Source organism: Alligator sinensis, unplaced genomic scaffold (genome assembly GCF_000455745.1).
Source record: "Alligator sinensis unplaced genomic scaffold, ASM45574v1 scaffold1469_1, whole genome shotgun sequence".
NCBI lineage: Eukaryota > Metazoa > Chordata > Crocodylia > Alligatoridae > Alligator > Alligator sinensis.
The window spans coordinates 173,863-187,897 of NW_005842795.1; the positions used below are offsets into that span (position 1 = coordinate 173,863).

At 38.6% G+C, this 14,035-nt stretch overlaps 1 pseudogene; it reads left to right on the plus strand.

The window, feature by feature from the left end:
• The window catches only part of LOC102376241, a 212,964-nt pseudogene that overhangs the window by 166,836 nt on the left and 32,093 nt on the right, over nucleotides 1-14,035 (plus strand).

Below are 14,035 nucleotides of genomic sequence, written 5' to 3' on the forward strand. Positions count from 1 at the left end.
GATATTGAAAGTCAGTGATGCTTTTGTTTTTAAGTTACTTGAGTACTTCTGAAAATGTCTATTCCTCATCTTTGCACCTTTCTAGTTTCCTTAGCTTCTGAATGGAGATCTCTGCAGAATGTTTCTGACATCTCATGTGAAGCATGCAACCTTAATAGGAAATATATTGTATTAAATCTTGCTAAGTTTCAGATACCTTTCTGGAAAAAAATGGCATTGTTCTTTTCACCAAGCAAAGTGAAATGTGTGATTGTGTTTTGAATGTTTTGAACAAATGGCAAAAATTACAAGAACTGATCTTTTTCCCCCCTACCATTTTCTGACTGTAGCTTCTGATTTTGCAAACTGGGGACAAATTCTAAGAGCAGTCATGTTTACAATGTTCTCACACTGTATAATTTAACTTTTAGAAATATAAAATAAGCAGAAATATTTTTACTTATTCTTACAGTGTCCAAAGTTGTTTCTTACTGTTTTTATTTAAAGGAACTAGACACAAACCTGGCTGCCTTAACCACTGCCTTTTTGAGAGAGCTACAGCTGAGAAAATCCGCTGCCAGGAAGAAGTGAATAGAACTAACAAGACTATTGAGCTGGCCAACAGATTAGTGAAAGGTCTGGAGGTGAGGTCCTACAGGGCAGGCTAATGAAGCAGCCTACAGAAAGCACTTCTTTGTTATACACTACTGATCTGGCAATAACAGAGGCACTTAGCAAAGAACCTGATGAGCTGAAAAAATTATGTCATTATCATTCATTTTTTTATAATAGAAACATGTTTTTGACCTTTACAATTTCTTACATTTTTCCTTGCTGCGGTATATATTAGCTATAAGATTACCTAGTAACTAACATATCTAAGAACATTTAAAAAAATAGTCAGTCTTGGGTATTGACAATGAAGATGATTTATTAAAATTCAATGACTGTATTTGCAACAATTAAACAATGCTAATGATACTGCCCTGAGTTGGGTTACATAGAGTATAATAGAATTTGCAGTACTTAGTTAAGTAATATGATAATTCTCTAATTATCTCTCTGAGATGTGCAGTGGGTATTACATGAGAGAATAAATAATGGCAAAGCCCAGAATTATCAAAAAATCCATATTGTCTGTTGATCCAAGTTGGCTCAAGGGAATCAATATTCACTGATGGATTTTTCATTATCATTCATCTATCGTTGATGTAATCCTTTATATATATTTTGAGATATTTTACTCTATGTTAAAATTCATCTGGGACTGGGAATTCTCTTGTGATGGCTCACTGCCATTATAGGTGTTATGGAGTTCTAACCAGTGCTTTTGAGCTGATTTTGTTGCCCAGATCTGTAGTGGACAGCAAAAATTAAGATCCATTTATTATGAAGTAAAGTTATATGGTTGAGTGTGGCTAGTAGAACTTAAAATATAAAATGGTGTTTATAGTTATGGTATTTACAGAATCAATAGACAGGATTTATTGACCGATAGATGGAGTGTAGTGGAAAAGGCCTATTGTTTCTGTTTAAAGAAGTAAGATGCATGAATTTAAAATGTTAACAGCCAAGTTGAAAGTATTGCATATTTTAGTGAGGAACTCATGCTTCCAAAATGAAGCCATATAAATAAAATAAGATAATATTTTTAAGTACACCAATAAATGGTTATTCTGGAGCATGTAGTGATAATATTTTCTTCTACCTAATATATCACATTGTTTGGTTCTACCATGACTGCCTGCTGTGGTTGACAAGATCTGGAATAGCATCCATATAGAGATGAAATGGATGACCATGTTGCGGGAGGAGGAGGGGCATAATGGGGAAAAAAATCTAAAGGAGAAGGTAGAGATAAAAGGAAAGAAAAGTTGAGTCATTCACTATATGAAGATGATAATGTGAATTTTAATGGAAAGCCCTCCACCAGGCACCTTCCAAAGTACCAGTTCTCTGAAGAACCTGGACAGCTCTGTGATAGGAAATTGAAGCTATCATTCATACTTAACTGTGTCAAATTCATCCAAGATTAATAATGACCCAAAGCTGTGGCTATTAGGTGGCCTATATTAATTTGAATAGTTTGAGTGCAGTTCATGGAAAGCAGGTAGATTGACTATTTTGCATCTTAATTTTTGCTGAGAAAATACTCTCATTGTTTTCAATGAAATAATTCAATTGTTTTTATGCTAAAGCTACTGCTGCAATGAGTAGCAATGAGTGTTGCATAAAGAGGGTTCACAAAATTCCTAAAGATCAAGTAGTATGTAAATGGATCCTTGCCATCTTAATCTCTTGTTAAACATAGTTTCATCCTGCAAATTATCACTGTATTATAAATAGTACTGGCATTCTCTCCTCTAATTCCTGAGATAAAATGTTGAATGAACCGCCTCATAAGCTGAAGTTCTCTAGCTACAAGAAAAGGAATGAGGGCAAAATCTTGAGTCAGTTGGATGTCATGGCAAATCTAGTATTGTTTTTACTGGAGGAAAATCATGTCTTAATATAGTGAATGGCATCTCTTGCCCGTCCACTCTTGTTCCTGAACCCTCACACAAATAGTCTTACCCAAGGGGAGGAGAGCCTTATTGCTACTTGGTGCCCATTCAGCCTCCAATTGGTGCTAGCTATACTCTGGAAATCTGCCTGCTGACCATTCATTTCTTAGAAATCACCAAGCAGCCATTTTCAATACCATCTCAAGCCTGAGTTGAAATTGAACAAGTGATTTAGTTATTTATCAAAGACATTAGCAGTTCCCCACAGTCATTCAAATCCATGACTAAGGTTACACACCTGTGCAGAAACTCTGGAGCCTGTCACAAATGGCTACTCCTTTACTACTATAGTAGAGGATGCTGTTGACTAGATTTTTTCTTTCTCCACAGTAGAAGCATTAATTTGAAGACAGAATATTTTGTGCAAAATAACTGCTTTGGATCTGCTGTGCACTCTCCACATTATTTCTCTTGCTTCTGGCAAATCTGAGTAACACAAGACAAAACCACAGCAATAACTACTTACTTTTTGCAATTTATTTTTTTAAAATTGATTAATATTATATGTTTTTTAATCCTTGTACTCTAGTCAGAAAAGGTTATATGGGCCCAGTCAGTAGCTCAATATCATGAACAAGAAAAAACCCTCTTGTTCATGATAATGTAGGAGATGTGCTGCTAACTGTAACTTTCATTTCTGATGCTGGCTCATTTTCAAAAAAGGTATTGGCATAAACTAGTTCAAAATGTGTGGTTGCCTTATCTGAGATGCCAAAAGGTAAGCCAGGACTTGCAATGATGGCTCCTTCATTAAAATATACAAGCTTCTTTCTTTTAAAGATTCACAGTACATCAGAAAAATTCAGCACCTGCCCTATTTTCTTTCTGACCTGTTGACTTACAGTATAGATTAGTTGTTTTGTTGTTTTTTTAGCAAATACCTCATTGGATAGGATGGCATATTTGGAAATGACAAGTTGGCAAAATGCATTCCTGAACAAGAACAAAATTTACCACTGGGTAATGCTACATCTTTGAACCATGTTCTTTATCTGGTTAGAACTAGACATGCTGATTAACCCACAGACCTAGGGGCCACCATGCCCTACCTTCTTATAGATTTAGGGGAAATGTTTTGTAGCCAAGTCCATCTTCTAATATTCTGGTGAGTGGTATGCCATGCTGTTTGCATGAGGGAACAGCTTTTTATTACTCTGTTGTCTCCCCTCCCTTGTTCACCAGTGCATCACAAAGAAAGATTTAGTACTTGGTTATAGCATTTGACTGGTAGTGAATATTATAGTTAGGGTTACCTTGAGACTTGCACCTCAACCTGCTGTTTTCACATGCTCATAACTTTCTATGAATAAGAAATTCTTTTCATCTGATTTTTTTTCGGGCTTGCTCTGAGTTGAAATATGAAGTCTTTGGCAAGCATGACTTAAAATCCATTCATTCATTTTTTAATTATGCAAGGATAGGAGAAAAGGTATTTTTAGTAAAAAACAAAACAAAACCCCCCAAAAATATATATCTTTGCACATTTATAACTTTAAAAAGCTGCATATTCCAAGAGTTAGGGGTGTAGGTTGTAGCCATATTGGTCTAAGGACATAGACAGACAAGGTTCTTTGGGTAAATCTGATATCTTTTATTAGACCAACTCAAATAGTTGGAAAAATTTTTCTTAGCAAGCAAAGGGTGTTTGCACCCAAAAGCTTGCTTAAATGAATTTTTCCAACTATTTGAGTTGGTCTAATAAAAGTTATCGGATTTCCCCAAAGAACCTTGTAGTATATCCCAAGATGAAACTTCCCAGGTACTGAGTTTTGACTGAGGGCTAGTCTTCTAATTAATTACAAAGAAAGTAACTTCCATATAGAAGCTACATCAGCTTCTTCTTATGCAAATATGACATCACTCAGAGAAATCAGTGCAGTGATTAGAGTCTTGTGAATCATGAGTTTTGGTCAAAAAGATTGCTCAGTGAAGCTCAGGGGGACAGAGGACCAAAAAGTTCTCTCTTAAGAGCTTTTAGCCTCTCCTCCTCTTGGGGCTGTCTAAGTCCCAGGCCAGTCATTAGAATAAATTAAAACAGTCTGAACAGTTTGAGCAGCCTGAAGGCTGCTCTAAGTTATTATGCCAGCTGCCAAAGGGCTATTTTAACAACTAATCATATAGTATAAAAAAAATAAGTATATGGTGTAGCATACCTTTCCTCTCCCCCAGCCCAGCACCAAAGGATGTTATATGGCATGTGAAAGGATCACAGCAGTAGTTCAGTACTACCAAAGATTCCCTTACGCTGCCTGGTTATTAGAGCAAGCTACTGCTAACATAGGGCAAAAACCAGAAATAAAATACAATGTAATGTTAAGGCTATAATTTCAAACACTCAGAAGTTAGGTAATATAGGAAGTAAAGAGTTTTCTGGTAATTTGTTCATATTCAGTTATGTTCTGATATGAATTAGAATAGCCTAAGACACCAATAACTTCTCTGAAAATAAAATATTTCCTATAGATTTGTAGCTGAGAGTAGAATTTGGCCCACAGGATACTGGTTATACTGCTAGATATAAATGATTAATATACAGTGAACCCAGTTCTGCCCTTCAGTCCATGCTAAATTCCAAATTACTTCAATGAATGTTTATGAAAAGGACTTGATGATGTGGATGCCTCTGACAGCAGGAGCCTGGATTCACTGACCTATATCCTGTATTCCTATGAACATTCCACAGAGGGACAACATGTTTCCTGTTTGTTTCAACTTTGCAGGGTTATGACCGCTATGAGAATCTTAGTTTATCGATTCCCTGGCTTTTGAATGTTTAAAATAAAAAAACCAACATTTTTTTTCACAAAAAGTGAAGTACAATGATTTTTTCCCGTGGATGTTGCTTGTTCTTCACAAATACGTGTGAGGAGATACTGTGACACACAAGCTTTTGAAACTAGGAATTTAAAAGTTAACCTTTATTATTTTAGGTCCTCATTCCAATGACGGAAGGTCTTGATCCAGTCTCCATGCTGACGGATGATACGACAATTGCTAAATGGAACAATGAAGGCTTGCCTAGTGATACCATGTCCACACAAAATGCCACTATTCTTACAAACTGTGAACGCTGGCCTCTATTGATTGACCCCCAGCTCCAGGGGATCAAATGGATAAAAAGCAGATATAGCTCAGATTTGAAAGTCATCCATTTGAGTCAAAAAGGGTAAGCGCTAGTTGGCAGCTACCAATATTAGTAGGAATAAAAACATTTGTTTAGCTGTTGAAGAGATGAAGTAGCTAGTTTTATGCTGTTGTGTAATGCTGTTTTATCTGGATCTTCAGGGGTCAAAAACCCCCCACTGAGCTGCAAGGTAGCAGCACAGGAAACACCTGAATGTGCAGTATGTGGCACCACAGGTGCCACATGTGACATAGCCACACTTGCCTGGAGGTGCTCTCACTTATGGGACATAAATGATTAACATTTAAGAAAAAGAATTCTACTGCTGGTTCTATTTCCCTAAGAGGTGTAGTTAGATGGGATCCTTTTCTCCAATCTGCTTCTTCTGTGATTTATTCATTTTATTTTAAATATTTTGGCAAGGGAAACTGCATGCCTTTCAATTCAGGTCTTATACTCAGCCATTTATTCTGGTATTGTTTCCCCCACTTCCTCATTGCAATACTGAATCACCTCCTCTTCTTCCTAGTTTACCTGCATCTGTAAGCCTTTCTGCAGCTCCCAGAGATTCTGCTTTCCATGCCATGTCCCTCCAAGGGACTGAAAATGTCCCATCTCTGTTGGTCACAGCTGTTATTGCCCAGATTATGTGTGAACATAGAAATCCTTCATTCTAGCCTGTTATATTACCTGGTTTATCTAATCTCTCTAAAGCACTTAACCCCAGGAAGGTTGCCACAGCACAGTACTTACCTACAGTCTAGGCTAGAGAGGAATCTATTAATGGAATAGCACAGAATTCCTCTAATTCCCTTTCTCCGCTATTTACTTCTATTTGAGGGAAGTAGTAAGTGAGCCACAGCACTGAATTTCCTATTCTTGAAGCTTAGTTTAAATTATTACAGATATGAAAATCCCTAATCTGATAAATGAAGATGCAAAATGTACCTGAGTTCAGTCATCACAATCTCTAAATTCCAATACTAATCCTTTCTCCTTTTTTTCTCTTGCCAACCATGCTTTCCTCACTTAACTTTAAATGTATAATGGACTACCAAGCTTCACTTATTACGAGTATTCTTCCTCAGTGAGTACCCCATGCTTTATCTATCAGCAAAATCCTCCTTATGCTGACTGTTGATCCACTCCTGCGTGCCAACTTGCAACTCAGGGGAGGGAAGTAGGGGAGACATCTTTAATATCTCACACCCCAGGACCATTTGATTCAAGAAGGGATTTCACGATGAGCTGAGACTCAGAAAGAGACTGCTACTAATATTTTGGTTAATTCTGATTTGACTAAAGGCAGAAGTCATGTGTTTTCTGTTCAATAGGCTCTATCATCTCTATCTCAGCTGTATAACTCATCTAGGCACCCCTTTCACATTTACTGTCAAACTGTTTTCCTCATACTTATGGGGTTTTTATTTAAGAAGTACAGTTATTTCCTACTACTGTGTATTTTTATTTGCCTTTGTAGATATATAAGAATAGGAGACAAGGGATGTAAGTTTCACCCGAAATTTCAGCTGATCCTCCACACCAAGCTTGCAAGACCCTATTACAAACCAAATATCCAGACACAGACCATTTTAATCAATGTCACTGTCATTCAAGGGGCCTTAGAAGATCAGTTGGCACATGTTGTCCATTTGCAAAGACCAGACTTAGAACACTTCAAGGTGTGTTTGCTTACTCTCATACCTGTTATATTAGTTTTTGTGCTTTAGAATGACACTTCTACTTGCAGAAGGGACCACAGGCCATACAGCTTTACTACTTTTTTTGCTTTCATCAGTTGATTTGTATAACTCTTGTGCATGTCCCTTCTGTCCATATTGAATAATTTTCATTAGATGGATGCAAATGAACCAAAGCCTTAGATCCAAATGTTAGTGGGATTCAAAATCCAAACATGGATCCAGATTTGCATTTACAAATAGCCTCTGTAAATGATCAAAGCAAAACTCCAGATCTGAACTCCTGGGCTTTGTCCAGACATGCAGGAACATGTGCTTGCAACGGCACAGAGTGCTGCAGCGCATGCCCCTGAATGTGCACTTTATTGCGGGGCAAATGATCCCACAATGGGCAAACTGCCCTTGCCCAGCTCCTCCTGGCTCTTTAGCCAGAGAGAACTGGAGGCTGGAGCCAGCACCAGTGCTAGCTTCAGCAGTCTTACCTGGCGGCCTGGAGCAGCAGGGGAACAGGTAAGTCAGCACAGAGGCCTGACTGACAGCCAGAACATTGCTCTAGATGGCCTGGCCTCTGTGTCAGCACACACTTGTTGTACATGCATTGTACCAATTCAGTTGCTGGGGGGTTTTTTTGCTACCGGAAAATCTTGGTAGGAAATTTTAGCCCCATGTTGCAAATGTGTAGCACAGAGCATGTTTTAACATTGACTGCATGTGGTTTGGGGTGCTACAAACTGCATGCCCCAGCATGTCTGAATGTCACCCTGGGGTTCTGAAGGTGTTTGAAATGCTAGGAAAAGTAACCTCTTCTAACAGTGAAAACCAGACTGTGGGCGTTCTACACTAGATGTGCAGGTGGGGTGGATGGGCAACACTGCTAGGCAAATATAGTTTATTGTCCTCTGTGGGTTTGTGAAGATGCTGACTATCACAGTAGTGCCAGTGGGGGAAACATCAGGATTAGATGAATATCTTTAGGTCCTATGTGTCTACACCTTTTTCAAACTGGGACTGGGGTTCATAAGTTACATGGGCACACTGAGAAATTTTACCTCAGGCTTCATTCCTCAGAGGGAGGACACAGAGAGGTACCATTGCCCCTGGAATAAATTTGACTCTGATTTTTTGCCAGCTGAGCAGGGTAGCAGTGAGACTATAGTTATGTTTGAGATGGGTATGGCATTTGGGACTTAAATTTCAGTCATGTGAATGTTTCATTTGGGCTGAATATCTTACGCTTGGTTTTAGCCAAAAAGTTTGGATGTTGATTTGGCTTTGTTCTTTGTCCTTTTTTTCTTTGTGTCTAGTGATGGAATTGATACACACAGCAAATTTTTTTTGGTCTTAAGTAAATATATAACAGCTTTGGTTTAGACTTGACATGAACATGGTCTCATTTTAAATGTGAAAAAATCTGAGACATAATGAAAGCAAAAAAAGAAGATAAAGCTCTGTATTGTGACAGTTGAGTACATTGTGTGAAGTGGGACCTGGAAAATGCCAAAACAAAATCAATGATCAGATCTCACTCAATCCTTTCCCCAAGACCCCAAACAGCTTTTCCTCAGCTGGTCTACAAGAATAAGGTTCTGCAGGTTTGGGGGTGGGAGATACCACAAATTGGAAAGAACAATGCCTGCCTGAAGGTAGCAACTACATCCTGAGAAGTTAATGCAAATGATCCTTACCTCAAAGGGCATTGTCTAGTGGGCAGCTGGAGACCAGGGACTGATGTCAGCAAGGTCACAGAACTAGTTGTGCTATTGGCAGAATCAGGAATACCACATGGGTGCCCACAGGGAGTCAAAGTTTGGGGGACATGATTGTTTGCAAATCATGGAGGCACTGCATTTTTAGGCCACAATTTTTGCAAGCTCTGCTCAGCCTCTAATGCTTTTAACCAAAGGGCTACTGAGACATTCCATTGCTTTTCAGCTACTAATAGTTTGTATGAGCTTTTCCTTGCAAGAGGATGGCATGACTTGTAGGCTGTGCCTTCAGAACTAATGGTAGGAAGCGGTCAGAAGTAAATCTGGATGTTTAGCTTTCATTTTTTAGGGTGGAATCCATAGCCAGTAATTAGCTAAGTTTTCTGATTTAAATCTCCTTAATTATGTTAAGGATAAAGGTTACAATTCATACCTCTTCCACCTTTTCATATTCATCCAAACATAATTACTAAAGCCTAGATTTATAATGAAGTTTTAAGAGATTGGGGTATCTGAAGCAAAAAGGGCACATATTTCTGCTATTAACATGGAGTGATTTATGGATTTGCAAACTTGCCATTTTCATTTCAGTCTGAACTCACAAAGCAGCAAAATTATTTTAAAATTGAGTTGAAAATGCTTGAGGATGAATTACTGACACGCCTTTCAGCTGCTGAGAGTAATTTCCTTGGGGATACTCTTCTGGTTGAAAAGCTGGAAACAACAAAACACACAGCACCAGAAATAGAAATTAAGGTAAACTATGAAAAGATTCAGATTAGCAAAATAATGATCATTTGGATAGGATGAATGTGTGTGTGTTTTTTTTTTTAATCTAAAACAAAGATGTTTCCCTTTCAGAATTACACATATTGTGTAACCACTTCTTTTTCAACCTATTAATTTAGGGGACCTCAGGACATATCAGGGATTCTCTTTAATAGCAATTTTTCCATGAGAAACAACCTCGATTATTTGAGTAAGATAAACTGCACTGGTATGTACTCTTGGAGAAATTACCATGCAATTTGTGCCTTGATAATTATAAAATGAAAGTGTTTTATATACAATGAAATCCTTTAATCTGTTCAAAATAAATGCTATATTAAAGTTATTTTACATTTTTATATATGACCTTAGATTGAAAATTAGCTTTTTTATACTTCCACAGTTTCTTATAAGCTCAGCTCTTTTATTTATTTTTTCCTACATTAGTTGGTCAGAATTAAGATGAAACCATTCTAGATTGAGTTATTGGTTGTTTGGCATTCCTAAACTTTATATTTAGGTGATTACATAAAATACTATTGGGAATAAGGCAAGGATTAATCTAGTGAAATACAGACAACCAGGCTGGGTCATTTGATCAGGCTGTTCTAGCTCTGAAAAATCAGGACTGTCTGCAATATATGTCCAGTAGGGCAAAACCTGTCACTGAGGAACTGAGAAGTTAACACAAAAAGAAAAAAGAGCTCAGTACTAATTTTAGTTATGCTGACTCACAGCATTGCATATCTTGTACAAGCAGTTACCAAGCACACAAATGAAGAAGCTAACGTTAAAAATCATTGCTTTTTGCAGTCACAAATTGTGTTCTTATTTATAAATGTCTTGTGATATCAATAGTAAATACATAGCGCACCCATATCATTTTCATGTTCAGACTACTTGTAAACAGCATTTACTAATTCATGCTCAGTACTTCCCTCTGAGTAGTAAAATAACTAGTATCATCCCTGTATTACACATGAGAAAACTGTCTTAGTGTAAGGGAATTTCCCAGAGAATCTATCCAGTATCCAAGACATATCAGACCTAAGAGATCCATTCATTATACCACACTACCCTGCATAAAAGTAATGACATCAGCAAAACAACTAGAGAAACATCTCTCAGAACATGAATCACAGTATATCTCTTATCTCATGGTCTCTTAAAATGGGAGACTTATGCTTCCCTAGCTCCTTCTCAGGTTGAGAAGATTCAGTTACTGTGTAGGACAGTACAATGCTGAAAGAAATAAGTCTGCTGTGCAGAGTAGAAGAGAACATGCTTGGGCCTGATTCCTTATGTGTATGTATTGTGCCCAAACTATCCTAAAGACATTCAAAAAAGCCTGAGCCTGAATTGATTCAATCTCTATAGGTTAGCCTAACCTGACTAGGCTGAACTGGTTTGAAACTGGACAGACGTTCTCTCTAAACTGAGGAAGTTCAGGCACATGCCTGCAGTGGCTCAGGCTAGAAGCCAGGGGGCGCTAGAACAGCCCTCCCTTCCCTTCTGCAGGGAACTGAGCAGGACTCTCTCATTAGGTATGTCTGCCTGCACAGTCCCAGGCTTTTCTCTGCTGGCTGTTCAAGGGAAAGGAGTGTTGCCAGCCCCTAGCCCCAGGCTAGTACTCTGAGGCAAGGGGAGGTAGGGGGTGCATCTGTTGATGATATGGAGCTTTTTACTCTCCCTCCCTGCTTCATCATACTGTCTGCAACAAACTGATAGGTGAGCAAACCAGCAGGGGAGGGGGGGGGAAGGGGGAGAGTGGGGTGATAACATGATAACAGTCTTTATCACCCAATTAGCAAAACAATAGCTTCTCTCCACATTACTTCAGACTTCTTAAACAGCTTAGTGGCTGACCTGTTGATTAGCTCCAAAAGCACTAAGCAGTCACTGTTCTGTCTGCCTGTCCCAGTAAAATTGGAGAGAGACACACATACAGACACCTCTTGGCATTAGCTAGCATACCACATGCTGGCTATGTTCTGTGATGTAGCAGAGAGGAAGAAGGGATCACTGCTTAAGGAGTGAGTGGTGGGTGGGGGAGTGGGAGAGGGAAGCACAGGGAAGCCAGCAGACCCCACTGTACCTGCAATTCTATGCCTAGCTCCAGCCAGGGAGCAGAGGGGAGGGGCCATCCCTGCTGTGGAGCAGAGAGCCCTGCCCAGCCCAGAGAGCAGGCCAGGATGCTTTTAACTTAAATCAGCAAGGCGTCTGGGACAGACATTGCATAAACCAGTTTGAGCCAAATCAGTTAAGTCTGATACTACATTCAACCAGGTTTATCTCAAGCTGGTTTCAGCCATTTTCAAACTGGTTTATGTGCATTGAACATCCGTTCTATTACAAGTTTAAACCAATTTCTGATTACTTAAACAGGTTTATGTGTAATATCTGTCCCTAGTCAAAGGGACTGCAAGCAAGATATTTCCAAAGAACCTGGGAATTGGTGAATCTGCCTATTTAACAGCCAGTTTGTCCTGTGTTTGTCCTGTTGTGGTGACAATGTGATGTATATCAATATTCCCTAAATCATTTTATTTACATAAAACAAATGCTACATTTTCCCCTGTCAGTCCTTATTTTAATAAAACTGTAGGTAACAAAAGAAACAACCTGTATGGATAAAGTAGCAGCAGGCTTTAAACAACATAGCAAAAACTAAGTTAAGGACGTCTTGAAAAAGAAGCCAAGAAATAGCCTAAAGTAGTAAAGCTCTTTGTATTAGCAGTTTGTTGTAACAGTGTGGAGTTCAAAAGAACTATTTAGAATTGCCAAATGGTTATGCTTGAATGCAAAGCTGATGGTTTAGCTAAGACTAGTAAGGAAGAAAAGAGGAGTTGCCCTTTTTCACAAAATGTCACATTTGGGGCCTCATTCTCCAGTCTAGGCTGGTCATTTACAACAGTGGAAAATTGGAATGGTGGCATTCCTATTGATCACTTTGCATTGGTATGAGCAGAGGAATGGAAATTCAGACCCTTAGTACCATGTACAGTTCTTTTGGTAGCTTCATCCTCTGGTAGAGATGCAACTGCATGCTAGATATTAATACAAAAAGGACCAAATCCTGAATTAATTAATCATTTTTTTTACCCTGACCTTACAACCTTTACTACAAGGAAAAACAGTAGCCTTCAGTAAAAATGATATCAAGAGAGGAAGAAAAAGGGGTTGGGGAAAGCTTTTCTAACATGGATTTATGTTGCTTTCATAACTAAGCTGCTTTCTATCTGAAGTCACATTTCTAATGTGTGTAATTCTGCATGAATGTTGTGTTCCTGCAGATGTTCTAGCATACCACAAGCAGCTGCATTTGCCATGGGCTTATTTAAGTAGCTGGATACTTTCTGTGTGTTCTCTCTATTCTACATTCACACAAAACCATTGAGGGGAAGTAATCGCTGACATCTTTTCTTGCCTGCTGGCTTGTTTTTTGTGCTTCTTTAAAATGTTTGAGCATTAAAAACCAAAATGTTTGAAATGAAATATTTTGGACCCAATCCTATGATGTCTGCACTCAGAGTTCTACTGCCCCTCCTAGGCAGGCTGCCTATCAAACATTTTTAGGACTGGCCTCTTTGAATGCCTAATTTCACACATAATTTTAATATTCCAGGTAAGTGAAAAAGAGAAAAAAAAATAATGTCCTCAATCTTGTGGGCTCCTCAACATTCTGGTTCTTCCAAATGCTAACATCTGCTTAGGGTCCTGAGTGCTTTCCACTCTCGTTGACAGCAGTGGGACTTGAGAATACCTAGTTTGCAAAATTAGAACCAAAAGCCATTGCTACCTCCGCTATTTTCAAGTCTTCTGGCTTTTTCCAATGCTTCCATTCCCTTGCTGCTTGCTGAATCATGTTCAGCCCAGGTCTAGCTGTTAACACAGAGTTTTTGTTCCTCTGAAATACTGCAGGTTTTGGAAGCAAAAGTCAACCAAGTAAAGATCAATGAGACTTGTGAGCATTATCGCCCAGTAACAGCCAGAGCTTCCTTGCTCTACTTCCTCATGGATGAGCTGAATAAAATCAGTCCAATGTATCAGTTCTCACTCAAGGTTACTATTCAGGAAGAGATCAATATGTTTGTGTGCTGCTGTTTTAATCTAGTGTTACTATTGGCTTATACGCTTGTCTCCCTCCTGTTGCAGGCTTTTAATATTGTATTTCACAAAGCAGGTTAGCACGCC